This window comes from Copadichromis virginalis, linkage group LG7 (assembly GCF_057382275.1).
Source record: "Copadichromis virginalis isolate Kocher_CV1m ecotype Utaka linkage group LG7, C_Virginalis_male_GT1.1, whole genome shotgun sequence".
Taxonomy (NCBI): Eukaryota; Metazoa; Chordata; class Actinopteri; order Cichliformes; family Cichlidae; genus Copadichromis; species Copadichromis virginalis.
The window spans coordinates 35,731,560-35,756,628 of NC_140624.1; the positions used below are offsets into that span (position 1 = coordinate 35,731,560).

At 39.6% G+C, this 25,069-nt stretch overlaps 1 protein-coding gene and 1 long non-coding RNA gene across 4 annotated transcripts in view; one reads left to right on the plus strand and one right to left on the minus strand.

The window, feature by feature from the left end:
• The window catches only part of whrna (whirlin a), a 232,799-nt gene that overhangs the window by 12,546 nt on the left and 195,184 nt on the right, over positions 1–25,069 (plus strand). The window lies entirely within an intron of this gene.
• LOC146705521 (uncharacterized) lies at positions 717–2,195 on the minus strand. The gene is made up of 3 exons (XR_014921376.1): positions 1,851–2,195; positions 901–1,048; positions 717–815 (listed from the first exon to the last, which is right to left on the minus strand). It is a non-coding gene; the product is annotated as an uncharacterized LOC146705521 (long non-coding RNA).

The window sequence follows — 25,069 nt, forward strand, 5'->3', positions numbered from 1 at the left end:
GCAGAGATCAGTAAGATGTGTGTATTTTTTATTTATTAGTTTTATTTATTTAATATTATTTTTTAATTGAATGACTGTCTAGTAGTTCACAGATGTCGAAAAACTGATTTTTTTATGTATATTTCTGCAATCTGCACATTGTACTGACTTTCATTTTAATGTTTACACCAGGGTTCCTTATCAGCACTTTATGCTCAGATGTTTGTAAGCTAAAAATAAACTATTGTGTATGTTCAAATATACTGTTGTGATTGAAGAAGTTAAATAAAAATGTCAGTCATCAATTCATGCATCACCTCATGTCATCATAACAGAGGTCTGTCTTCCAGGAAAGAACAGTTTAAAATTAATGTAATATAGTATTGGCCATACTATATGATGTATTGCTTGTCTTTGTTTAATAATACAGAAGACAAAGACCTTAAAAAATAATCGCATATCGCATTGCAATCGCAATATTGGGGCAAAAAATCGCAATTAGATTATTTTCCATAATCGTTCAGCCCTAGTAGATACCTACATGGCAGCACCAAAAGAATGAACAATTGAATTTTTGCTGAAACCGTCGCCTTAAAAAGTGCTCTCCAGTGCAAGTTTCAACAATGACTATTAAGAATAATACATATTTCACAATTATATTGTCTCTTTTGAATATATGAGGATTTTGTGTGCGATGAACCTAACTCAAATTGAATCTAGAAAAGAAAGTGTGATAAGCGTACCAGATACTCCTTGAACAGTAGGTCTGGATCTTCATTAAAGTAGATCACCAGGCTTTTAAGAGTATGCTCCCTCTTTATGTCGATGTCATCATACTAATGCAAGGGTGGGGAAAAAAAGGGTGAAAAAAATGGAATTGATTGATTGCATTTAATTGATGGGTTTATCATTAGTACTGACCAAACTACTGATCGCCATGATATCCTTGATCTTTTGGCCCTTTGCTCCCCTGAAAAATTTGCATCAGCTTGTCTGTTAAATAGTCCAGCTGAGCCAAGAACTTCGCCTGCAGGGGTTTTGTAGTGATCTGCAGGAACTCTGCATTCACCTGGAAATAAAACATACATAAATATAGTAAACTAGAAGTTTAAATACAGACTGCTGAATCAACACACTGAAAGTTGCTAAACATTTGAACCATCAGTGAAGTTTGTCAAGACCTAAACTGTTTTTAGCTGAGTTTAGGAATATATCGCCACCTGTTGCTTTGGCATGTTCCTAGCAGCGTTTTCCTTCATTTTTGCGTTTACCTGTGGACGGGATTATTTTTTAAAACGAAAACGGAAAATCTCCATTTTCAAAAATACCTGTGTAAGTGTGGACGTAGCCGAAATCTTTTATAATAAGAAATAGGTTTGAACGTCATGGGAGTGCGCATTGTGCTGCCTGCAGTTACTCTTCCGGCCACATGGTTCGCTTTTGGTAGCACCCTCAGTAAACTATGTAGTGCTTTTAAAGACACCTCAAAACGATACTTTCTACTAGAAAATGGCATATAATAATAAACACAGAATACCATATTTTTAGATTATAAAAAGAAAACAGTAAGAAAGAAGTTAGCTATAGGACATCATCTTTCATTGAGCACAATGGCTAGCTGCTAATAAGCTAGCACACGCTCCGACTTAAAAGTTGGCAGCTACACAATTTCTCCTCTAAAACAAGGCACTTTTGAAAAGACCTGGCTATATTGTCAAAAAAAAAATAGTATTCAAGCAGAGAAGAGAATGGTAGCACCACCAAAAGTTCAAAAAGCAACTGTTACAAGCTTCTATGATAAATAGCATTATAGATTTAGCTGATAAAGAAATACACAATTGGATATATGAAAAAATAATATGTTACCTTACCTGAAGGTGTAGTTTTATCCAAAAAGTACAGAGAGGCGAAGAGCAGCTGCATTCATTTAGGTGATCCTGAAAGAGCGCAAAATTTTCAAAGAAGGCGGACCGTTGTGTAACTCAGTAACTTTGTGTTCTTGTGACAAAGACTGCTTTGAGAGAAAATAATTTAGGTTCACCACACGAATAATAATTGCAGTAACGCTGGAGTGCTACATTTGCGTTGAATGAGATTAAAAATAATGTTTAAGCTTAAAGAGGGGCTTGAATTTATTTCTTTGAGTTTACAAATACTTAAGTGCAAAAATGTACTCCTCCTACCCCCAGTGCCCCAACAAACTCATTCATTTTGTGTTCAGAATCAGCTTCTGCTGGTTTTGAATAATTTTAGGTTTACACAAAGAAAATCAAATTAATTTGGTATTTTTTAATTGCATTTGTGAAGAACTAACATAATTTGCATGTGTTCTTTGAAAGGAGGACCTGAATCTGTTTTTTGAGTGCAGGAGGGAAAGGACGGTGTGAATGAGTAATGTGCTGATGATAAAATTAGACGCAGAGGCTTATTTAAAGCCAAGCCTGTTGTTGTGGCAGGATTATTGATGCTATTTGTGGGTCTGAGATGGCAGTAAAGGAAAGAACATGCAACAATCTGGATAAGCAAATGAGCAATAGATTTACATCAGTGAAAATCAAGACTTCCACATATTTGCTAATGAATTAAACAGAGTTGCACAGAATGATCTTTAATGATGGGTTTTAACTGCATGACACGTTTGCTAAGAAACAGCTTTTGGCTCATCGAAAAGAGATGGACCGAAATGATCATTTGTAGCTGTGTTTATTGTTATTAGTAAATATGTGTATATCTGCTTAGGTTTCTAACAAGTACAAATCATTCTTTAGCTGGTAGTTGCTCTGCTTTCTTCACCATCTGAAAAAATGACACTGACTCACAGAACATCTGATTCGGTGCGCACGTTTAAACACAGGATCCAAAAAGGCCACTCCATTGATTTATTGGCTGCCATTAACAACAGTTAGGTGGATGAATGGTTGGATGATTATTTTTTTTCTATACCTGAAATGAAATGGAAAACAAAAAGTAAATACAATTATAGACTAAATTAAAATGGCAGTGGTAACATATTTTTTTTTTTTTAATGATTTGAATCAACCAGTCCACATGTTCAGGTTCAGTCATTAATGCATCCATCATGCAGGTCTTTTAATTGCCTTTAGGGTAATAAACACTACAACTGAATGTAAGTAAAGTTTATTATCTGGAACAGACTGGGAAGTTTTCAAGGGCGTACCCTCTCTCTGGCTCTGTGACAACTGGGGGAGCAGCCCACCTACCAGCAGCATTGAACTGGATAATTAATGAATGGGCCATGGCCCCCTGGTGGGGTGTGAAGGTACTGGAACCTGAACTCATCTTGTATCTTATCAATAGAGGGAACTGAAAAAAGAGCAGTAGCTGTCAATGAAAGATGTTACAGGAGAATTAGCAAAGTTCTGTACATAAAATCTAAAAGCAAGGTAAAATGTAAAAGCAAATAAAATTAATGAGTTAAAAACCTAAAAATTGCTCAAATGAAGTAGAACAGCCTAATAAAAATAAAGTACAATGAAAAGTCAAAATAAGATTGAAATGATAAAAAAGAAGGTAGGGGCGATCGTGGCTCAAGAGTTGGGAATTCGCCTTGTAATCGGAGGGTTGCCAGTTTGAGCCCCGGCTCCGACAGTCTCGGTCGTTGTGTCCTTGGGCAAGACACTTCACCCGTTGCCTACTGGTGGTGGTCAAAGGGCCCGGTGGCGCCAGTGTCCGGCAGCCTCGCCTCTGTCAGTGCGCCCCAGGGTGGCTGTGGCTACAATGTAGCTTGCCATCACCAGTGTGTGAATGTGTGTGTGTGAATGGGTGGGTGACTGGATGTGTAAAGCGCTCTGGGGTCCTTAGGGACTAGTAAAGTGCTATATAAATACAGGCCATTTACCATTTACAATTTAATAAAAAAGAAGCTCAATAAATAAAATAATTGAATAAAGGTGTGTGTGTGTGTGTGTGTGTGTGTGTGTGTGTGTGTGTGTGTGTGTGTGTGTGTGTGTGTGTGTGTGTGTGTGTAGACAGGAATTAATTACAATTCAAATTAAAGAACTAATAAAAGAGGAAAAAAATATGACCAATAATACAAAAACATTACACAAAAGTACAGTGCATTCTTACAAATGAGAAATGATTTGACTGAATAAAAGCTGCAGCTCTCTGAGGGTTTGTTCCAGATCTGGAGAGGGAGCATAGAGATAGAAATTAGAGCCGTTTCAAAGGACCGGAGGGCACTGGATGGTTTATAACATACCAGCCGGTCAGAAATGTTTTTTAACCGTTTCTTTCTTTTTTTTGCCTCATAGTTTGACAATCAGGAGCCTGCATGAAGATCTGAGAACTGCCGCATTATGAGCCATTTTCACGGTCTCAGCGAGCACTCGAGAAGCGACGTTCTGAATTAGCTGCAGCTGTCTGATCATCTCTTTAAAGAAGCCTGTAAATGCTCGTTACAATAGTCAAGTTGACTTAAGATGGACAAGCTTTTTGAAGTCATGCTGAGACACAAGTAATTTAATCCTTAACAATTCAAGGACTGAAGGCTGACTGCAAAGTGGAGACTAGACATTCAAACAATCATGAAACATCTGTACGCAGTAAATTAAAAATCAATAAATAAATGCTTCGCCAGAGGTTGTTTGGTTTCCCCGATGTATAAAACCTGGCAAGCCTCCTGGCACTTAACAGCATACACTATGTTACTCTTCATGCCGGACAACTGGATCCTTGGGGTGGACAAATTTTTGGCAGAGCTTGTTTTTGGGATGTGAACTCCAAAGCAGGGCACTTAACTTGTAACTGAACACTATGACATACATATAATACTTATATATTAGTCTGGATATGACAATAAATATTCATCTTTTTTTTCCGACAAGGAGGAAATATGAGATGAAAGCGCCCACTGATGTCTTCAGCACAGAGACAGACCAGGGACTGAATCATCTGCCAAGCTGCCAAGAATCCCTGCTCAGAGTTTCACTACGAGCGCGGAAAAAAAGCAGAAAAATGATAAGAGAGAAAATAATCCTGACCCAGCGGGACAGGAAAAAAGTGGGAGTATGTGACGGATAGACCAGTTGTGCACGTGTTCCCAACAACGACACAGCGAAAAGAGTTTGTTTAAAAAGTCTTTCACCACCACTGTTTGCAGTTCAGAACTCTGAACGTAGGTTGTTAAGCTGGTTAAGAGCTGTCTGGAATAAACAAGTTTGAGTGCCTTTAGGCTTGGCCTCTGGCCTTGTGTTTACATACTTGTGTTCCTTCATTTCGAATCACACTGACAGCAGATTTGCCTACTGCATCGGCAGAGTTCAGAGTGCATCTTGATGCCTTAAGGCATCCTAAAGGTCCACATTTGTGCTGTTTACTAAAGAGCAGAGGCCACAAATGTTGAGCTCACAGCTAAGGAAAGAAAAATTCCTCCTCTTTCCTTATTCCCAGCTGAACTGCAGCTAACATAGTCATGAGCAAGATAATTAACATCTAAAGGATTAAGTGACCCAGAGTTAAAGAATTCATTGCTGTATGTTGCTGAAAATGATTAATGAAAATGATGAAAGCATGCATACCTAACGAGCCTTTCAGGATGCACAAAACTCTAAAACCAAACCAGTTTACAAGTTGTTTTTGGCCTTTTCCATTATTACAGACTTTAAAAGTCTATTGCCTTACATAAGCACTTCGCTGGGCCGTTGGACAGCATTTTCTTTCACAAGAGGCTCATTTACTGGTGAAAATGCACACTCCTACAAGTAATTCATATTTACAATATACAACTCTGTGTACTTGATATGATTTGTATGAAAGGTGCACTATTAAATGGTCTGTATGAATGCAGTAGCCTGTAGACAATGCCACATCTGTTTCATGTCTTACTGAACTTTTCATGGTGAAGCGAGGGGAACTTTAGCTGTAAAGATTTTTCTGGTTATGTAAGTAATCATTTAAAAAGAAAACTTGACCCATAACGCTTTAGCCAGAGCTTTTATTATTTTTAGATTGTTATTAACACTGGCAATATTCATGAGAATTGATTTTTTTTTTTCTCTGCTGCAAAGACAACTAAAAAAAACATTGGCAAGAAAGTAAAGCTAAGTCTTTTTCAGTATGAATTAGTTACTGGGACAGGAGAAGTGAGAAACGTTTGCATTTCATTTATCTCAAAGTTTTTCCAGTAAGAGTACAGTGTATGAGCCATTTATATTCCTTAAATACTACATGCACAAGTGAAGTTTGAGATTTTGGGGGCTATTTTCGGCTTCCATGACACAAAAATGGCCAAAATAATTTGGGCAAATTGGTCCACCTTAACTGAGATAATGCATCACTTGCATATTTATAGAGTGATTTTCACAAACTGTTAATACAAAACATACGTTTTATAAGTAAACAACTGTGAAAGTTTCATGGTGATATCTGTTAATTAAGTATTTTAACCAGTGAATAAATGTTATAAATAAATAAAAATGTAGGAAAGTTTTACAATTCGTATTTTTAGAGGATGGTTTCTTAATTTTTTTTTTTCTCAAAATGTTCACTTCAGTAGTGCTTACATACACCAAACCTACAAGTTTTGATTTGATTTGTTTTCATGCTTAAGATTTTTAGAGTTTGTTTATGTAGTTTTATTTGAAGAACATTTTGACTCCCAAAGGGGGAAAAAAACTTTAATGTGCAAAAAAACCCCCCAACAACCCTAAAACAAGCAATTTTGAACTCAGATTGTCTTGGTATTCAAATTTCTCTTGTGGGAATTATGCAAATGATTGCATAATTCAATAGCTAAATGCCTCATTAACTTGAATATAATGTTTCTAATAACTTATAAATATGTTTTTAATGTAAGTACCAAATATGTATTAATTTATTGACTGTAGGAAAGACACTGTGGGGAAACGGTCGGTAAATGAACATGAATGTCAAATATTTTGCATTTTGACAGCTTTCAGCCAGTGTCTGATTCAGTCTGTTATACTGTTGGGGCCCCAGTTAAAAAATCATTTTCATGTGAATGCAATACAGTCCTGTGATTGCTTGAAACCTTTATATTTAATGCAAGTTTTACTTTGAAATGGTTTTCTGCACTTGTGTTGATTTGATGGTTCTGTGACAAAATCAAGAAACAGATTTTGATTTATACTTGTAAGGATTATTTTATTTGGGCAGCAGCTGCCTGTAATTTAAGGGAGGAGATTGAAGGGTTGCGCTGGCTGGAACACTGTGATTTACCCAACGAGCAGGTGTCTCTTTGAAAACTGCCCTTGCGGGTACCCTTGAGCAAGACACTTAGCACCTAACTGCTCCACTGGCCAACAGTTATTTGGCCACCATCTTGTACTGGCTGGCTTCCAGTTGTGACCGTGTGTGTGGCTGTACAAGTGTGAAATGAGTCATGACTTAAGTTTGGAGGATCAGCGCTTCTCCTCCTCCTTATTATTCTTACATTTGACAGCTTGAACTCTCTGCCTCAAGGACAAAGGTACCCCTGCAACGATCCCCTGATGCTGGTCTTTGCCTTTTCCGTCATATCGTCTGCAAGTTTGGACGAAAACCACTCTAAACCTGACGTTATCCTGAGAGAAATGCCTGCTTTTCTTTTTGTTTTCATCCCAGGGTGTGAAATATTTCTGTTCTGTCAGATGATGTCACACACTGGTTGTGGCATCAATGTTGGACCTTGAGAGATTAATGGCCTTCTTTTAAAATGCTAATACACAAAGTGCTTAAAGTTCTCAGACCACCTGTCACAAAAACATGAAAACTATTTTAGAAATCTGTCAAAAAACTTCTTTAAAACTAAAAATCACATTGCTGTTTATCAGGCAAATAACAGAATTAATTCACATTTTTATTTGAGGCAGCACACTGGACTTCTCAGAGGAGTCAGAAGTGAATCAAACATAACATGTGACGGACTAGAGTTCAGTTTCTGTTTTGAGCTTTGTTTTGCTTAGTTTTCATTCACTGATTTATTTTTATATTTTACTTGCTTTTTACTTTTGCTTCTGGTAGGCTAAGTGGAAACCTTTGGGGTTGAAAATGAAGCCAATGTGAAATGCTAAAAGCTGCAGTTCTTTTAGGAGTCTATGGCTTCCATGTTAAAATGCCAAACTTTGCAGCATTAAAAGACACATTCACAGCCTGTTACACAAAGTAAATAAAACTAAAAGGTTGTTTCCTCCTATGTAAATTAGCTGTGGCTTTGTGGATCGTAAATAAATAAAAACGTCGGTGGTTTGATTCCCTGGCTACTCCAGTCAGGGGCAATAAAAGTAGAATTGCCCCCGATGTATCCGTGTGAGTGTAATTTAGTGAATACGGCTTGTAGTAAAAAGGTGCTTTCAGTGCGAGATTAAGATAAGATAAGATAACCTTTATTAGTCCCACACGTGGGAAATTTGTTTTGTCACAGCAGGAAGTGGACAGCGCAAAAGTTATGAGGCAAAAATTAGAATACAATAAGAATAAATACAGTACACAGCTGTACAGAATAGAATAAAATAAAATACTATATACAGTAGAATAAAATAAAATAAATATACAATAAGATAAAAATAGAATACAAATACAAATACTATATACAACTGAGTAAAAATACAACGATGACAGAAGGATTATTGCACTTAGTATTATTGCATATGTATGGATGTGTGTGCTTGATCAGTTAAAGTCTTTGTTGTGGAGTCTGACAGCAGTGGGGAGGAAAGACCTGCGAAATCTCTCCGTCCCACACCGTGGGTGCCGCAGTCTCCCACTGAAGGAGCTGCTCAGTGCTGTCACAGTCTGCTGCATGGGGTGGGAGATGTTGTCCATCAGGGATGACAGCTTAGCCGCCGTTCTCCTGTCACTCACCACCTCCACTGGGTCCAGAGGGCATCCTAGAACAGAGCTGGCCCTGTTCAGTCTCTTCCTGTCCCCAGCAGAGATGCTGCCGCCCCAGCAGACCACGCCATAAAAGATAGCAGAAGCCACAACAGAGTCATAGAAGGTCTTCAGGAGTGGGCCCTCCACTCCAAACGACCTGAGTCTCCGCAGCAGGTACAGCCTGCTCTGCCCTTTCCTGTAGAGGGCGTCTGAGTTATGAGTCCAGTCCAGTCTATTGTTCAGATGAACACCAAGGTACCTGTAGCTGTCCACAGCCTCAATGTCCATACCCTGGATGTTCAGTGGTTGCAGTGGAGAATGCTTGTGCCTGCGGAAGTCTACCACCAGTTCCTTGGTTTTACTGGCGTTGATCTGGAGGTAGTTCAGCTGGCACCAGTCCACAAAGTCTTGAGTCAGTCCTCTGTACTCCTTGTCGTCCCCATCAGTGATGAGGCCGACTATTGCAGAGTCATCAGAGAACTTCTGCAGGAAGCACTGGGTGGAATTGTGGGAGAAGTCTGCAGTGTAGATGGTGAAGAGGAACGGAGCCAGAACCGTTCCCTGTGGGGCCCCCGTACTGCAGACGACCCTGTCCGACACACAGCCCTGAGTCCTCACATACTGTGGTCGGTCGGTGAGGTAGTCCAGGATCCAGGTAGTGAGGTGATGGTCCACTCCAGAGTTCACCAGCTTGTCCTTTAGAACCGAGGGAAGAATAGTGTTGAAGGCACTGGAGAAATCAAAGAACATGATTCTCACAGTGCTTCCAGCGGTCTCCAGGTGAGCGAGGGAACGATGTAGGAGGTGAATGACGGCATCATCCGCTCCAATGCCAGGCTGGTAGGCAAACTGAAGTGGGTCCAGTGATGAGCTTATTAGGCGCCGAAGCTGAGCCAGGACCAACCGCTCCAGGGTCTTCATCAGGTGGGATGTCAGAGCCACCGGCCTGTAGCTGTTGAGGTCCTTGGGGCGTGAAGTCTTTGGCACTGGTACAACACAGGAGGTTTTCCAGAGCTGTGGGACTCTTCCCAACCTCAGGCTCAGGTTGAAGAGGTGCTCCATCACCCCACACAGTTGGTCCGCGCAGGACCTGACGACCCTCGAGCTGATGCCATCTGGGCCCGCTGCCTTCTTGCCATTAATCCTCCTCAGTTCCCTCCTAACCTGGGTGGTTGAGAGAGACAGGCTGGAGCCTTGTGTTGAGTGTGTATTGGATGCTGTTGTTGGGGGTGGGGGGGAGTGAGCAGGGTGAATAGAGGAGGTGTGAAGTGTCTGAGGTGGAACAGCAGCAGTGGGGGTGGGTGAGTCTGCAGCCGATGTTGCAGACTGCCTCATGGCTGAATCAAATCTGTTGAAGAAATGATTCAGTTCATTTGCCCACCTCACATCCCTCCCAGGCAGAGTTAGAATCAGAGGTTCTTTTTTTCACTTAATCGTTTGGCTAATATTAAATGGCTCACTGTGTGATGATCTAAAATGTTTCTGCATTTTGATGAGTAAAATTCTAGCATTTTATTAGCCTGCACTAATTAGCAGGTGTGATTCAAAAACCAATGTGGTATCAGCCAAAAAGCTAGCATTAAGGCTTCAAATTACAGAGTCCAGTAGGTGATGGTGGCTACACTCATGTGTTATACAGTCTGCCATGGTTTGGTTTGATTTAGGCACTGAAAGGTATCTGGTTGGGATAAAACAAGTCCCTTCACATCATTAATGGCATTTTGCGAACTGACACCAAATGTGACAAAAAAAAAAGTATCTTACATCATTATGTGATGAGCTTGGAGTTGCTATAGATACCGGTCTCGCTACTTCCTAAACCCAAAGCAAACCAGAGGACACCTTGTGTGAATATTGGAGACACTAGATGCTTTGATAAATGTACAGCATGCCCGGGAATGAGATTAGGAGGTCTTCAGACTACGGCTGCCTCGCAGAATGCTGGAAGCGTTCCCACAGTTTTCTCCAAACATTTACTCAACCCGCAGTGAATTAATATTATCACAGTGCAAACTCTTTAATTTTCCCTGACCAACAGATGTTCACTTTGGCAGCTACAACTGAGCAAATCAGAAATCTCTACATTTTTTTTCCTCCTAGAAAAGAATAGAAAAAAGTATTTTTGTTCAGCTCAGGTTGGTGGTAAGCAGCTGCTCACAAGTCAAAGCACAAAACTCTTGATTAAGTGTTGCTTTGCTGCTCTGGCTGCTGAAGGAGAAAGAGAAAATTGATAGAAAAGAAGCTAATGAATGAATGGAACACTTAATGACTATTTTTTTGCGATGAAATGTAACACAGGAACACAGTTTGCTCCAAAGAAAAACAGCCGATTGATCTTTTTATATGATTTTCGTCCAACTCTGGCCATATTGTGGCATTTATATCATGATATATCACGGCTGGTTTTAATCACATTGTCCTTCCCTTCCAGCAAATGCAATACCTGAAGGTTTATTGTAGCTCCTCTGTTCAATTTGTCTCCATAATTATACTGTAAAATATTTATAAATTGCTTTAATTAAGTGGGCGGGGACCAGTTCTGACTGGCTTTGTGTTGTGGCATGCTAAACCAATGAATATTGAAATGTTTACTGGCTTAGGAGGCTCGATGGTGAAGACTGAGTGGGAGATTAAGGAAACGCACTCATACTGTGATCCAAGTTTCTGCAGGACATAATGTTCCATGCTGAATTATATGTTGACTATTAAGCTATGGTGTGCTTGTTGATATTTTGTTCAGCTTTTTACATTGTTATTCCTAATTGTAGCATTTTTGTCACTCATGTTCATGTACATGGAAATAAAAACTCACAGCAACTTTAACCTCCAGCTTTCTAGAAGTGTCTCGTCTCTCTCCCCTTCTTTGGTATCAACTATTTGGGGCAATCGTGGCTCAAGAGTTGGCAGTTCGTCTTGGTCTCAGTCGTTGTGTCCTTGGGCAAGACACTTCACCCGTTGCCTACTGGTGGTGGTCAGAGGGCCCGGTGGCGCCACTGTCTGGCAGCTTCGCCTCTGTCAGTGCGCCCCAGGGTGGCTGTGGCTACAATGTAGCTTGCCACCGCCAGTGTGTGAATGTGTGTGTGAATGTGTGTGTGAATGTGTGAATGACTGAATGTAGTGTAAAGCGCTTTGGGGTCCTTAGGGACTAAGTAAAGCGCTATACAAATACAGGCCATTTACCATTTACCATTCTGTCCATCTTAATAAAGGCATTTTCATTCTCCTCTAGTTGGTCCACCTGGTGTCCCATAGACAGACTTCCTGCCAAAGTGACTCTATTGTAATGGTCTAATTGCTTTACAATGGAGCCACCAAATGCTCCAATTCACAGTGAAGGTGTCCCCAATCCATCACCTGGAGTCCACAGCGCTAAATCACCGGAAGTAGCCATTAATATCCGGTCAATGAGCTGAATCCCACCATTTCTAGAGACTTCTGTCTGCAGGTAGGAAGTGGCTCATTCTATTAGGCCTCAGGGTGCTCTGAGTTTAACAGAAATCAGATTTTTTTTGAGTGAGATTGAGTGAAACTACCACGGTCACTCGTCATGTGAAAATTGCAGTTTTTGAATTCATTTTGTACACAAATGGTACACAGAATTGGGTTTATACACTCAAATGCTTCTGTTACTAATAACGCAATCGTGAAGACAACAATAGTCTTCTATTTTTTATTGAAACTGGTGATGCATTCAAACAGAAGCCGAGGCCTGGAGGAATATGAATATTTTTGTGTCTGTGTGTTGTGTTGCAGTCTTTGTTGGTCTGGGAGCTACAGTCTTGAATCACCATCCATTTCTTCATGTTGTGCCAGACATTCTTGTAATGTTTTAAATTGGTCTTCAGCTGTTGTACCTTAGTCCATTTGAAGGTCTTCAAAGTTTTTCTTTGGACACTGGCTGCTTTTTCAATCATTTTCAGTCCGGTCCTTGTACCTGATGATTTTCAGAGGCAATATTTTTCTTATTTTAAGTCACCATGAGCATAAAAACCCACCTAAATAAACCAGTGTTGTCTACAACTGACAAATTAACAAAGACAAAAACTTAAATTGTATCATTATTCACTTTGTTACTAGCAGTCTGTTGCAAAATCACATAATTTATTTAGTTGAATCTTTAAAAATTGCCAAAGAAAACATTTTAAAAGGCATAAAGTAGTATTGTTGCATCAATGAGGTGATTCTCAAAGACCTATTGGCCACTAGGTACTAGTTGGTTGACATATCTTGACATAATCCGCAGTGAGTACTTCTAATTTTGAGAAAACTGGATAGAAAAGGCCAGGTTACAAAAGAACTGGACTGAAAACCAGTGACAACAGGTCTGATCGAGAGATGGATTTTTGGCTCTTATTGTCTTCAATATATATGGAGGAGGTCAGGAGAGAGGTCCAATAGCGAGTGTCTACAGACATCCATGAAAAAGCCTTGAGGCTCCGTCATGTTTTGAGACTACGTTTTTGCCAGTGGTCTTGGGAATTTTGTGAAAATAGATGGAATTATGAATGCAGAAAAGGGAGAGGAAGTCATAGGTAACTGAGAAACTCCGGAAATATCTCATTTCATAATCTGTTCACATATTGATCTAAAAGCAGATTTAATTCATGAAATATAATACATAATGCATATTTAAAATTAGAAAGTAAGAAAAACGCATGGATGAAAGATAAAGGTGAACTCCTTCATTCAAATGCAAGTTACAGTGTAGGCTGTAACTTGCATTTGAGATTGTAGATTACAGGTAATGCCGCGTGCGTGCACTTGCCCTAACCTTAGGTGGGATTGAATTGAGCTTGTTGGGCATTTCTCTCTGAGGCTGCATGTCAGCCATTGTAGGTGTCATGAGGCTGCAGGATTTCTGCATGAATATCAATGAGGATTTGCGAGGTTCTATTGTTACTTTTTTTTTTGTCTGTTGCTCTCTGACACATTATCAGGAGCTGGGGACAGGGAAAGGAGAGATGTGTCTGTAGCTGCAACGCACACACAAAAGCCCAGGTGATTATTATCCCGCTCAGAGAGTCAATTAGAGAGAGATACAGAGACCTTTCTGGAGTGACAGATGCATTATTAAAGGAAATACATTTGCTTGCATTTCCCCCTTTTTTTGTATGTCCCACAGGGCCTCTAAATCATTAATAAGGCTGACTTTTAAATCAGTTTATTGTAATTGTCTGCTTTTATTTTATCTATTATCTGTGATTTGATCATGTCCACAGCTGATTCAAACCAGTGCGTATCTAAAAGTTTTTAAACGCATCATCTTTCCGATGTCAGCACAGGCAATGTGGGAATACTCCATATGGGAATATGTGTAATTCACACTAAGACATATTGCCATGAGTTGCCAACGATAACAATGACATCATGGTACAGCAATTCTACAGTACTTGATCTAGGATACATTATGATAAATTAACCAGTGAGGTTCCTCTTCTTCATCACAGTCTCATTTAACTTCCCTTCAGTTTACTGTCATCGATTTGATAGCACCAGCACAATCTGCTGAGTCAAATTGGTGGGAGAATATTTTAGATTACATGCATGTAATAATACAAATGTTACTATTATTTATTTGCAATTTTTATTGAGAACTTTAATAATCCTATGGTCAAACACTAGATGGAAGCACATCATGACAACATTGCATCATTTGCAAAAATCTGCATAATCTTTAGTTGCACCTATGAAAAAAATAAGTCTGACGGGCATAAAAGTAAACTTGGCACAAAAAGAAAGGAAATTTGTTTGGTCAATAATTTCTTTGTAACGAGGCTTCTTGTCAAAAAATCTTATTCCATTATGAAGCCTGTTTAATTCCTCTTCAGTGGTGCCACATTTGTGTCAACCAGTGTGGTTGTGTTGGTCACTCTGGCACAGACAGCACACCCAGCCTGGTCCCACAAGTGTTCAACGGGGTTGAGGTCATGACTGCAGACAGGCAATTCCATCCTCTCCACTTCCAAACTCTGTAGGTGAACCCTGCTCTGTGGGGGCAAGCGGTGTCATCCTGGAGAATGGAGTTTGTTCGCAGACAAGATTAATAGAATCAAATATAATAATGACTTAGCCATCTTATGATTTTATAGTTAGTACCTTGGTTATTTTGGCTCACTGTGTAATTAACTAGATTGACCTACTGATGTCTTTTAAGATGATAACAGGTGGAAGAGTAGATCATCTACCAGTCTGAAAGTTGTGGATCAATCCCTGCTTTCTCCAGTCCACATGTCGACCTGTCCTTGGGCAAAATATTGAACTCTGAGTTGCCCCAATGCATCCATCGGTGTCTGAGTGTGTGTGAAAGCACTTAGGCGTAGACAAAAGTGCTATATGATTGATATTTTATTGCAGGCTTTAATTTCTTGTATCCACATTACATTTTGGATAGAAGAGTGTTTTTAACAGATGGCTTTTGTATTTCATGGGTGATTGCTCGCTTTCATCAGTGGCGCTGGCAACACCTGGGCACAGTGTGCCAGTGTTCTGTAAAGGCCCTCAGAGCTCTGTTGCCTGGCTCTCCTGCATGAGACACCTTACTTGGAATTTGGTTTGGATTTTGCACCAAATAACATTCTCTACACCACTTTTCCACTCATGCACTCACCCACTCCACTGATTGTAATGACTACACACACTATGGTTGGTTGAAGTTCTTTCCTTGTTTTTGTCATTTAAAATAGTCTTTTGTCCTGATTCATGTAATTAGTCCGAGTGATGCTACGACTGCAGATATGCATTGATGTAATTTTGTCTTTAGTCCAATAAAATAAACACCTTATTACTATCCAAACCTCAAGTGTCTGGACTTGGCTGTTTTTATGCCATTGTTTACATTTTCTTTTTATTTTATTTTAGATTTCTTATTGATATTTAGAACTGATAACATTGTGAGGTCACATAGGGATGCACCAATCCAACTTTTCCCAGTTCCAGTATGATACAGATACCCTGGTTTTGTGTATCTGCCAATGCAATATAATATGCCAGTATAATAAGTTCCCATTAAATACCAATTTTAAATAAAAAAAACAAAAAACAAACATTGATAAGTATATTTAATATGTTGTGCAAAACACCACCACTACCACTACCAAAAAAAATCTCCGCCATTATATAAAAGGACCAGGTGAACTCTTTGCAGAAGCAATGCTCTTCCCTTTGTAACAAAAATCTGTCTGAACGTTTTCTGTTAGCTTCCTGCTAACAGTATGTTAGTGCAGAACTGCTGGTGTGTTGCACAGTAGCTCCACAACAACACAGCCGAGAGAATGGATTGGCCCATAGAATGACTTGGATACCTGACCATGGATACCTGATGGAGCTTTTCTGTTCCCATTCCTACTCAGCTGGAGTAAGATGGTGTGGGTAACTCTGGTGATCATGTAACAACGATATAAAGAGAAATATAGCACTGGTGAATTTAGTATGCTCTCAGCACGGTTACATATTATTGTTGCCTCAGTCAATGTTAGGAGCTGCTTTTTCTGTTGTTGCAATTGAGCGCTGGTTTCCTCTGTGGTTTGTAAGTTCTGTAGTGGACACTCTCTCGCTCTCTCTCTTGCTCTCACTCACACACAAACACACACTGGCAAATTTTCCGGCACTGCCTGATGCAAGCAGCCATTCAGTGATTGCTCTACTGGAGGAGGACGAAGAAGAATTTAATAGAGTTACGTAAGCACAAGAGAGACGATTTAAATAATCTCTTCCTGAGAAAAGGACTTCCTGGGAGGTTGTGGAGTCCTCTGATGTGTGAATTATCAGGACTGGGGTGGAGTAAAAACACTGGGAGTCTTCAAAGGAGAGCGGCTGGGTTGTATAAGCCACATGGGCTTTCTGATCGACTTTTTTTTTTTTTTTTACCTAGGGTTAATCACTCACATATTCAAAGCGAGACCACCAGCATAAACCTAAATCCTCTTTTGTGTGTTTGTCATGTTACATTATTTCCTTCAAGACACACACAGTGAGAGCGAGCATGGAGTTGGTTAAGTGGCCCAGATGTTTCTTTTATGTTTGTGATAACCACAGAGGAGCCCTGCTGGTCATCTATTGCTTTCTCTCCCATCTCCTACACACACTCAGAGTCCTGCATACTCCAAACCATCTTCTGTCCACCACTCTTACAAAAGAGGCAAAGAAAAAAATAGGAGTTGAAATTCTGGAAATAGGTGTAAAGGACACGATGAGATTCAGCTCAAGCTCTGTTGTGGTGTGTTGCAAATTTTATTATTTTTATTATTTGTTAAGGTGATTGGCAACTGAGCCGTGTGTGTGTGTGTGTGTGTGTGTGTGTGTGTGTGTGATAAAGCTCTTGGTTGAGTCATCAGCAATGAAGATGAGATGTATTAGAAGATATATAGTTCTTTGCTTAAGGATCTAAGCCTGTCTACATAAAGTATTTGAGAGATTTTAACTGTGACTGATGCAAAATGCATTTCACTGAGAGGAGCTTAAATTTCAGTTTCTGCTAAAAAAAAAAATCTTAAACCTAAACATCTTAAAGAAACTTGTCTAAATTGGTTTTGCTTTGGACTCTTGTCTAGTTTTGAAAGAATTAGGCTTGTTTTCTTTTCAGAGGGGCCCAGAGAGTTGGGCTTCTTGTTTGCAGTGGGCAGGCTGACCGATGAGATCAGGCAGGAGTCTTTGTGGATTATGATATTCGTAGATGAAATTGTGATCTGCAGGGCGCAAGCGGAGGTAAGCATAGGAGAGAAAAGCAATGAAAGTTGCTAGAAATTAGACAAAATACATGCATTTGAAAGAGAGGGACACAGGTGCAAAGATAAAGATTTAAGGTAGTGAGGATGGATGGGCTTAAATATGTGAGGCAAACCATCCAAAGAAACAGACAGTGCACAAGACAAAAGGATAGCAGCAGGAGTGAAAGGGATGGTTTACAAGATGTTATGGAGACCTGCTATGATGTCAAAAACAGAGGCTGAGCTGGAGGTGGCAGAGTTGAGGATGCTAAGATTATTATTGTGAGTAACCACAATGGACAAGATTAGAAATGAGTATATCAGAGATATGGCTCAGATTGAACCGTTTGGAGGCAAAGCAAAGCTGAGCTGGTTTGGACATGTGCAGAGTGGGTATACTGGACAGAGGATGCTGAATATGGAGGTGTCAGGCAGAACGAAAAGAAAAGAAGATTCACAGATGCAGTGAAGGAGAATATGCAGAGACTTGTGGGACAGAGTGAGATGGATACAGATGCAGTGTCTATTTGTGCGACTGTCTTCTATAAAGAACAGAAGTTGTCTTATGGGTGTCAGAGTATGTAGAGAAAAACAAGTAAGTCCTTAACAGGCTGTTTGTTATGCTTTTTGATTAGATGTGATTCCACTTTCTGTTGCTGCTGTTTTTAAACAATATCCACGTATGACTTCTTTTGATTAGTGTTTCCACCGCAGAGATGTGAAGTGCAGCTTCAAAAGAATCTATTCTGACTCATTCTTACAAACTCTGTGGCTAGAATTATTATTCTTCACCTGGTTCCCGGTCATACGTGCAGTTATATCTGTTAAAATTCTGTCTGCCCTCCTGCAGAAGGTTAGCTGTGCATTGTTAACTTGTCTTATATTAGTTTTAAATCACATAAGAAATGTGAGAAGGTCGTGTGGTTAACAGAGGTTCCCTGCCAATATGCTCCACAGCTTTCCCGATGGCCAGTAATATAATAAATGTCCAATGTTAGTTTGTACTAACGGTTCTCTAATAAACCATAAAATTACATTCTCATGACATGATCTATACTTTAAGAACTAGCGACAGTGTTTCCTGCTGTGAAACGTCCAAATTTAATGCATGCATTCTTGTGCTTCCTCACATTTTAATGTTTTGACATCTGTACCAAATACCGTATAAACAGACTTACAGCAGAAAACAATCACATCATGCATGGACCCAAGTGTAAGCTCTATAAAATGGATGTTTAACACACGAGCGAGCTCTGCTGTGAAACGGGGAACAACTGTTATGTTTTCCTCAACGTGAAATATGAAATAATTGGACCATCAACATGTGATTCAACATCTTTTCAGTCAGCACAGTGAAGGTTTCACAGTTCTGCTGTCTACTGACCATAATCAGAAGTATTTACACACGGGACTCTGTAAATTGCACTCTCTGTAGAGTCTTCACAGAGGTACAGTAGACCACAGGAAGACATTTTTGATGCCTCGTCCTCGTATATTTGCAGGAATGCTTTATGAAAAGCAAGTGAGCATCTTTAATTTCACATGCTTTTCATTGCTTAAATGTAAATTCTCTTGAGACTTGCATGGAAATTTATGCATATTTTATACATAAAAAAAGAGTATTATATAGGGTGGTTAATGGAAACAGGATGTCTGAAAAGTCACTCTCCTCCTCCTTGTTTTTATTTTTTATTTTCAGCAGACACAGCATTGACATAAGGCTGCAGCCTGCCTTTATGTAATTGGATTTCATGTAAATTAAAGAGAGTTAAAAGTTATGTAACATTAACTTCCTTTTCAGGTAGTTATTCATCCAAAGTCCACATCTATTTCTCAATTTGAAGCTATAGTCGCGGAGGCTAATCTCTGTCTGAACTGCCATGCCGAGACAATTACCCGGAGATAAGATGATGACTGCAGGGTATTTGGAAGATTGAAGTCTGAAGGACAATATGGGTGGCATCACATGATGGGCTTTAATTCTCCCCTGATATTCCCAGGGTCAAACTAAGCAGCTGTGGTCATGATAAATGCTGATTCGGCTTAGATTATGACTGCTGACAAGGTGGCCTGTTTAAAGACTTAAATCCAGCTGCGGATGGATAATTGTCTCCATGCTGAGGAAATATGAGCATTTCAGCTTTGATTTATTACCTCTTTGTATTAACTGATTATAGTGATGGATGAAGGTTAAAAAAAAGTGAATCAAGGGAGATGAGAAGGAGGGGAGGAAGCTGACGCGACATCAGGTGATTGAGCTGGACATTTCATCTGTCCACAGCTGTGGTGTGTTTTCCAATTCACACTTATCACCAGTGTCCTCCTCAGCCATGTGCCCTCTGCTGATTTGATCCCTTTGATCCCTAAAGAGGGCAGAATTAAGTGACAGGGAGAAAACAGGTCAGATTTCCTAACTTTTTATTATCTGAATTGAAAGGACAAAGTATTTATGATTGTCTCATTTTCTCAAATCTCAAAAGTTTATATCATCGCAACATTTCAAGTAAATTTGCAATGATGATATTTTCAGGATATAGGAAAAAAAAATGCTATCTGCGATTACATCTTTCAGGAGCCGGCATGTATTGTATTTATTATTCTCTCCTATTTCCTTTCTGATAAAGCTTACAGTTAGGTCTAGATCAGGTTACCCTGAAGCATTTTTCAGTTATGCTGCTGTACCAGAAGTTTTTTTTCTATAATTTTAGACATCTACTTTTTACATTAGAGCTCAAAGAGTTGTGCTGACTGATTCTTTCATTTCTTATGACCTACTACAGTAGTAGTAGTTCTTCCTGTAAAAGGGGAGTTTTTGTCCTTCCCACCATCCCCTAGTGTTTACCCACATGAGGCTGTCTGATTGTCATTTTCTTCCTGTATAAAGTGGCCTGAGGAGGCTGTTTTTTGGGGGTATATAAATAAAGCTGAATTTAACAGAAATTTGTATTTACGCAAACAAAATGAAATGAATTTTCAATCTCTCCTCAATGAGCTCCTGTCAATGCTGACAGACTACTTACTTTGAAGTGTGAGTGTATGGGTTCCATCAGCATCACAGTGCTGATACAGCATTTTGTAGAGTGACACAGCATAAGTAGCTTAGCTTTGTGGCAACACTGCATACGCTTTAGTTTACACGTAGTTAAACTAACTTGTAACTTTTCAGTAGATGCGTAATATTGTCACAAAACAAAATTGAAGTTTATTTTCTACTTGGGATATTGTGTCCTTGGTTGAGCTTTTTAACCTGTTGCTTAAATCTTTCTTATTTCACTGTGAAACTACATTAGATATCAGTCTATCCATTAATGGTCTCCCTGTCACATGGAGTGCAACTAGCAAAAGCTCCAGCAATGCCTAATTGACTCATTTGTTTATTTTTGGATGTACGCAACAGTGTGGGTTTTTTGTTGTTGTTGTTTGTTTGTTTTTTGCTGTTTGTTTGTTTTTTGTTTTGTTTTTACCTCAAGTTGTGAAATAATTTTGTTGTTTCAACCATTAGCTTGAACAGTTTTCTTTCATATTTTGCAGCCCACTATGCTTTGTTGGAGGTCTTACCTCTTCCAGTCAGCTAGTTTGCTTTTTTTGAAACTAAATCATCAGAGGTTGACATGCTGATAGGTTTGGGCTTGCGTCGTCGTTGTGTACCAGTGAACATAAACACATGCTGCTAGATCATTGATAATGTCAGTTGACACTTTATTTTTAATCACATAAAGAATTGTACTGATATTATTGTGAATGGTACGATGATGCCACAGCCGTGCTCTTAATGGGATATGAAAAGAGAAGCTTTATCATCTTTGTTTCATTGCCGTATGTAAGCTTCTAATTTTCATTAATCATTATTTACTTTTTTATCCAGTGAGAACTCTGCTGCAGTTCTTATTTTATTAAATTAAATACTTGTTCCTGCTGTGCAGCATGCGTGCATTTTGTAAGATTACCTTGCATAACAGTCGATTACACTATTGGATTTAATGAGATTAGAATAGCTAATACAGAACTGCAGCGCAAAGACTATAACGGTTTTTGTTTTTCATAGCACTTTTTTTTTCTCATCACTGTATTAAAGAGATTTGGGCAGATACTCAGCAGCTCATTTCCCTTTTCTCCTGAAACAGGAAAAACACTCGTTAAAAACCTTCTGAATATTTGTCTGTAGTCTTGTGAACATTGTTTTAACAGAAGGCCAAAGCCTTTTTTCATATACCAATGAGAAGAAAAAGAGTTTAACCTGATTAATTACAGGCTGGCTTTTAGCTGAATGTCATCCATCTAAATGCTAACATGTTGGGACGTATGCATCTCCTATTTCCAGAAGCTGCATCCTCCCATCTGAACTGTTGATTTACAAAATGATGGCAGAATATTGGCGACTATTGCTGAAAAGACCCTACACCTTCAAAGAGCTGAGAAAACATGACTCAAAAAGATTAGATAGCCGCTGAACGAGACAAATGTATGAAGTAGTCGTCACTATTACCCGTATCACTCGTTCAAATTAAATTCAATGCTGCATGTAAATGCCAGGCCATATTAAATCTTATCTCATGTAAACAGTTGGTCTCAAATCTACAGTCGGAAGGACTTCAGTCTGAATGAATTAAAATGTGTGCGTGTAACCGCAGCGCCACTGTTCCCAGCAGGCAAGACAAACCTATAGAGATCAAAGAGTGTTCCTGACTACACTACTTCTCTTTTGCTGAAGCCAGAAAGCTTGTTGTATCTACCTTTAGTCATTTCATACAGAATAACACTGTGTGTGTGTGTGTGTGTGTGTGTGTGTGTGTGTGTGTGTGTGTGTGTGTGTCAGCCTAACATGGCAAGGAGCCCAGGTTGTAATGCAGGCCTTACCCTCAGCTTGTCACCCCATTAACCTCAAGTGTGTGTGAGTGCTGTCAAGCTTAGTCAGCAAGGTGGAATGCACTCGGACCTCCGCAGATGTGTGTTTTTGCTGATTTTGTACTGTAAGTGTGCGTGTGTCTGTGTGTTTACGTGCATACATGAGAAGAGAGGAGGGGAGTCAAGTTCAGGTTCAGGACAGGTCAAGTGTTGGGGAGATGTAACAGTCTCTGTGGTGCCTCTGTCTGTACCGGGTGAGTACTCTTATACTTTATTACCTTCCCTCTCCAAGCCCAAGGCTATCAGCACCCACAGAGTTATTACACCTTATCCAGGCAAGCGCACACATGACATTACACTTAGAATACACTCTCACCACAGGCAATACACAGTGTTGTGAAACAGCACCCTTGTGCAGAGTCCCCAAGATCTGAATTTCTGGTCCTCCTTGTCACGTCTCAGTGGGACATTTTCTCATTTGGGTCTTATGCATTCAGTCAGAGCGTTATGAAAGCAGCTGGATATCTGCTTTGCCTGTGGTTTTAATACATCAATTCTTGATATTGTGCTTTGACCTCCGCCGTCTGCCATTAGTGCTTGCTTGTCTGGAGAGCCCATCACACCATAAGAGGCCAGGGTCTCCTGTCAGCTCTCGTTCTCTGTATGAGCAGGAGAAGAGGTTTCATGGGAGCAATTGCTCTCAGAGGCTCTGATAATAGCTCAGTGGACCTCTGATCACTGGCTCCCTCAGTGGAGCAATTACACTATTCACCACCTATTATACCCTTTCTGACTTGTATAAATGGTGGTCTTACACATACATTTGGGCACCCACGTTGATGTTTGCCCTCACACACACTGAAAGCTGGTCCAATCAAAATGTTATCCAAAACACAGGTCATCTTCTTCTCTTTCAGTTACTCCTCCTTACAACTTTCAGGATTCATCCAGATAAACTGTTATTCATAGTCTGAAACCAAGAAACAAAGTACCCGTTTATGCCTTTGACAGCAGTGATACAAAGAAATGTTTTGCTGCTGCCTTGCACTAAATACATCAGAATGAAGTATACTAACAATAATTGTAGTGATTAATTGTTAAATAACTTAGAACTAGTTTGTTCTTTGAAACACTTCTAAGTGTTTTGTAGGATGACGTCTGTACCAATAATACAAAGTGTGAAATGAAATAGCACCTAATAAAGGATAGGAAAGATTACCCCTGCTACACATGAAGTATTGTTCAATAATCACTGTGCAAACTTAAAATGCTGCAAAGTCACTTAAAGAATGTAACTTCACCTTAATAATTAGTTTTTTCTTTTGAAAAACAAAAGGGGCACTGTGGTCCAATCTGAGCTAATATCACTGGCTTTTGGTTTGTCAAGTGATTAATCATGATTTTCTTTTATACAGTAAAGATTTATGTATATGTGTCTTTGTCTTATGCATATATAGATTCTATGGATATCTATACGTGTATGTATCTATTATGCTCATACAAGCCATGGCCTGTGTCTGTGTGGCTTCTCTCTATCCACTCCGACTTCTCCCCACAGTCCCAAAGACATGTGTGCTAAGTTAATTGAATGAATGTATTTCTCTCTTTTGGGCCCTGTGATAGACTGGCAGGGTGTGCCCTGGCTATCACCCAATGTCATCTGGGATAGGTTTCTGTTGGACAAGCAGTTAAGATGGATTTATATCTAAGTCACCAAGTGACTGGATGCTGCTGTTTCTGTTTTAGGGTTGTGATTCTGAGAGAGAGAGATGCTGCTGACTTTTTGCGTTGTTGCTGTGGTTTTGTTTTTGCCTGTGTCACAATAAGACAGCTGGAAAACGTGACGCAGGACGACCGGTCAGCCTTGGTTGTGTGTATGCATTTGATGCTTGTGGAGTGCTAGAACACACACACACACACACACACACACACACACACACACACACACACACACACACACACACACACACACACACACACACACACTTTGTCTGGAACAGCTCTGTAGTTTTTCTTGACTCATACCTGTTGTCTGACCCTGATTACAAACACTTACTCGTTCACTTCCTCACACACACCCACACTTCGCCTGAACAAGCCTGAACAACTTCTTGACAGCTAAGAGCTTCAAAAGCACAGGGATGGATGGAAAGTGTGGAGGAGGAGGGACAGAAAGATGAAAAATAGAAGGTGAATTCCTACTCATTATTGCTTTCCGGTCAGGTCTGTATGCTCTGTTGAAAATGAGAACTTGAACTTGTTTGTAAAATTTCTACATTAAAAAAAAAATGAAAAGTTGAACTTAGCATACTGTGCAAAGGTTTTAGTCACTTTTGAATTTGTTTTGAAGGTGCTAAACAAAAATCTATGTTTGGTCTTTACCAGCCGTTGCCTTTGAAACAGCACCTGTTCTTCTCCTAGCACTCAGTTTTTAAGCATGCAGATAGCATCTTGGAGAACTAGCCTTACCCTGATATAATCCCAGACTGACTCCACCATGTTTAGACCAGGCCTCTCTGGGGCACATGCCATCTGTTGCATGACTCCTTGTTCAATTTTATCACTGGAGATGCTGCATGCAATGAATTGGAGACATAGCTGACAGCTCCCTGCTGGTGATGCGTATTAGATGTAAATCTAAAAGTATAAAGTGTGTAAAATCTTTATATAGTAAGAAGACAGTGGAGAGAGTAAAATGATGGAAC